This window comes from Rana temporaria, chromosome 9 (genome assembly GCF_905171775.1).
Source record: "Rana temporaria chromosome 9, aRanTem1.1, whole genome shotgun sequence".
Lineage (NCBI taxonomy): Eukaryota > Metazoa > Chordata > Amphibia > Anura > Ranidae > Rana > Rana temporaria.
The window spans coordinates 121,610,345-121,615,226 of NC_053497.1; positions in this window are offsets into that span (position 1 = coordinate 121,610,345).

The window sequence follows — 4,882 nt, forward strand, 5'->3', positions numbered from 1 at the left end:
TCACTCTTTTCCCCCCAGAGCTCTAACAGAGGAGTAAAATATAATATTTCATACATTTACATTACAACTTTCAAAAAATACAGTGTGTTCACAAATAAGATTAAAATTGATTGATATAGATTACTAATAGGTTACTATCGTTTTGGGCAGAAACCACAATGGGATTTCATAATTTTCCCAAAGTATTTATAAAAAAAAAGTAAAAAATAAATTTACCTGAGCACACGTCAAATCACAAAATTATTTTGTACCTTTCTCTTGAAATACATTTAAAAAAAACATAAACTGAGTTCCACCAGGGAATAGACCACAGGGAAGCATTTTTTTTAAGAAAACAAGCAACACAATTAGACACAAATCAAATTGCATCTCCTTCGGCAAAGCCTCTACAACAATTTGTTGAAATTGTTCAACAAAGTATTTAAAAGTATTGAAATTCCTGTGCCTGTCGTACTGGACAGTCAAATGGGACAGATTCCTAAACATATAGGTAGGTTTATCACTGAAGATGGGCCTCTTAGCAGATGTATAATTATAAAAGGTTTTATTCTGTCCCATTGCTTATTAAATAGCTGAGGTTTATTCAAAATTGTACCTGTATTTCTGTATATAAATACAAATTTTACATAAAAACATGGATTTTAAAATATTAACACTCATGGATACATGTTACATTAAGCAGATTTCCTTTAAATAAATATATTAAAAGTTTTAAAATGACTAGTTACCCTTCAATGTGTTCTATCTTTCAGGTTACAATGGCAAAATTATTTTTCTATCCTTGTCGATCTTGTAGAAAAAAAAGTGGCAATGTCTTCCCCTCACATTGTCCTAAAATAATAGGTTGAAAAATATATGTAATGGTGTACTTCAGAGTTCACTCCAACTGTCTTGTGACATGGAGAAATAACATTTTCAACTGAATCCTATGGTTCAGCATAACAGCCAGATCAGGCTGAGCATGCGCAGGTTTTTCACGTTGTTAAAGCCCACACATGATCATTTTTTACAACCCGAAAAATGACATAGTTTAAAACGTTGTTAAAAAATAGAGCATGTTCAAATTTTTTTTTTGTCGTTTTCAGAACCCAAAAAATGCTGTGAAGCCCACACACGATCATTTTAAATGACATTTTAAAAAAAATTAATTTTTTACAAGCCTAAAAATTATCGTGTGTACGTGGCATCAGGGTTATTGTGAAAGTTAAATGTTGGGGGTTACGATTTTAAGGTTTAACTTTAATTTTAAGGTTAAGGTTTACATTACGAGTTCAAGTGTTGGGTGCCAAGGAAGAATAAGAGCTTAGGCATTATTTTAATTTTCAATGGTTTTTATTCAAGTTTTTCACATTACAAAGTAAGGACCATGGCACTGACTTTAACAGTAACTGGTGTCAATAAGCAGAGAGGCATACATTGCAATCACAGAGAAACCACTTCCCCCTCAGAAGAGGGAGAAGAACACTTTCTGGGTAGTCTACCTGTCATCAATGCATATCATAATTATAAAATGGGTCATCCGTGTTGGGCTTCACACCATATCCTGTATTTCTTAGGCATTATTTTAAGGGTGGCTTCACACTATCTTCGCATGCGGCCCACAGCAAGGGTCTGGTGCATCCCAGTTCACCATTTTAGGTCTGATTTCAGACAGAATTTTTGGATGAATTTGGACCTGAATCGGACCAAAAGACACATAGGACTCCTGTACAAATTCGCATCGGAGCCACAGCGGAGATATGTGAACCGGCTCCATAGAGAGCCGGTCAAAATCTCCTGCTATTGCAAATTGGATGCAGGGAACCCTCAAGGTTGAGTGTTCAGAAACAGAGTGTGTTAGAGCAGCCCTTTTCAAACAGGATACCTTGAGGCTTCTTCAGGGGCGCTTTGGCAAAATGCCCCAAAAAATCCCCAAAATTGTATACAAGCTGGCGTGTGGATGAAGGCTGCCTTTTAGTTACGCAAAGCCACAGGTTTTCATTGTACACCATTACAACCTTCTAGCTGCCGGCATCCTAACGACCAATAGCATTATCAGTTGATGTGGAGGATGTCAGTTGCCCGCACAACATCCTTGTTTGACCCTCCCCTGCCCCTCTCCATCACTGTTGGTGTCAAATTAGCTGAGTGATAAAAACTGAGGGAGAAGCAAAACATTGCAATACTAGTCGGTACCAGTTTGAAAAAGTGTATTTGAGTTGGAAGAATAAATCACCTCCAATGATGGGTGTCCTATTTATGTGGATGTTGCTGTATCATGTAAAACAATTAAAATAATTTTTACATTTCAGAATGGGGTGCCTCAAGATTGTCCATCATTTTTAAAGGGTTCCTAGTGAGGGTCCATGTTTTTAAAAGGGGGCCTAAAAATTGTCCATCATTTTTAAAGGGTACCTTGACTAGAAAAAAAATGGGCTAGAGACACAGAGTGACTTTCTAAAGCTGTAAAAATAAACAGCAGTATCTTACCTATAAACATGTCAAGGTTGCTCTGTTCATAAAAAGAACTTCCCAGATTTCCCTTCCTTATGCTCTTGAGATTGGCTCATTATTTTCCCAGGAGTCTGCCCAGAGCTTGAGCTAAAATTTAAAGAATTCCTAGCAACATCCATAGATTTACTGCACTCATCTTTGGCATTTTTTGTTGGAGGGCCATGGAAGCAATAGATTTTTTTATAACAGTACAGTCAACATGCAATGTTCCAATGGCACACATTCCTGGAAAAGGCTGTAGAGTAAGCAATTGCTGAAACAGAGACCAGCTCAAAACTGGTGACACCATAGATCAAAGCACACTCTGGATCATCAAATTTAACGTCCAAACTTTTTTTTTTGAATGATCATGTCACAGCAAAAGGGTGCAACGTTTCAGGGCCACGCAGAACCCCTTTGTCATGCATGTGATCTTTTCAAATAAATATTTTCATCTTGATGATCCATCTGTGTGCTGGCATTATATACTTCAAGTAATTAGTGCATGCACTGTCAGCAAGTATACTAGTCTGTGCCTATAATTAGTAAATAACAGCAAGTAAGATCTTGCATGGAGGTGTGCTACAATTCTGTATATTCCACATATTAGAATTTATTAATTTGTCAACCTAGTCAACATAAAACTACACACAAAGTCATCACTAAACCTGAATATGTACATTGGATATGTACAATTTACTGCTCGTTATTTATATACTATGTGGTTCAGAATTGCTGTACCTTTACTAAAGTTTAAACCCCCCTAATCTATGGCTAAATTATTTATCACCAGCTTTGTTTGTTAGTTTTATGTGCTCTACTCTAGACAGCTCCACAGTTGAAGTCTAGCTCCTAACTAATAATTTGTATAGCTCTGGATAGAGTGCTGTTTCGAGAACTGGTGAGGTCACCCTCACTTCCTGTCCCGGTGAAATAACCAAAATTAAAGTACAGGAGGTCCCCTACTTACAAACACCCGACTTACAAACGACTCCTACTTACAAATAAAGGGAGACAACAGGAAGTAAGAGAAAACCTACCCCTAGGAGGGGAGATTCACTCCTGTAAAAGTTAATATGGGGAAAAAGGTACCTCCACTGATGCTTTATCACTAAGGTTTGTTTCCACAACATCCCAAAATTTTCAAAATTCATTTGTCATTGCGACAGAAAGTGAGGTGAAATCTTCTGAACAGAGACAAGAGACAACAAAACAAATGTTACAGGTGTGATAACCCTTCCCTATGCTATCCAAAAAGCTTAAAATCGTTTTTTGGACTAGAGCTACACTTAAATAATGTACCTGTCCTGACTTACAAACAGATTCAACTTAAGAACAAACCTACATACCCGATCTTGTTTGTAACCCGGGGACTGCCTTTACTTGTAAACTCAAACACACAAAAAAACATATAGGCTTTATCATGTTAAAGTAGTTTGACATAGAATTTTTTATATTTTGAATTCTACAGCTTCCATTAAAATTATACTTGCTGATCCTGTCACGAAGGTCCTTGTTCATGCAAATTCTATTTGCACCCCCCTATTACTTTCTGCCTACTGTGCTCTAAAAACAAGTATTGCATTTACAGCAAAAATACATTTTTAAAACAACTTAGGGCTTTCACAAAAAAATGACCTTCATTTAGAATTTATTACTACCTTAAGTAGATCTCCCCAATAGGGACATTGCACCAAAAGCCTGGCGTAGCTTGTAACTCTTTCCCATTATAGCTATAAAAAAAAAAGCTTGAATTTTAAGTTAAAGAATTCCCATTGTCCCAATATTGTTTTCTTTAGAAATATGGGGTACTGTCCTTGCTGACCCCTTTCTAGTTTTCTAACTGTTCCTGGTTTAAAAAAAGTAAACTCTCAGTGTAGTCATTATCTGGATCTGCATATGTGTTCCAATTGAGAGTTTTTAGAAGGGGCTAAAGGCACTGGATCAGCATGAGAGACAAACAACTAGGACTTGTCAGAGGAATAAAGACAACCTAAACAGATACCTCTCTTTACGATTTCTGTAAAGTATGCACAGCACACCAATGAACATATAGTTGTAGAAGTTTCTGTAGAGGACAATGGCTAAGCTTGACCATAAATTGTTTTCAGTTCTTACAAAAATGTTAATAGTCAATGATCTGGCAAAAGCATAGGCTTGTATTTTCAGTTTGTGGAGGAAAAAAAAAAGTTAGGAGTGAAACTTAGAGCATACTTGCAGTCTGGACAGAGCTTATTAGAAGAGACATTAATTAGGAAAACAAAACAGGTTGTAAAAATTGAAATTCCTTATAAGAAATGCCTTTTGCTGCTGTTATCTATTATACAATTGCTGGACATTAGAAACGAAATTTAAAAAACAATGAACACAAAGTACTTGCCTTGTGGAACACGTGCCCATGGGAAGCACA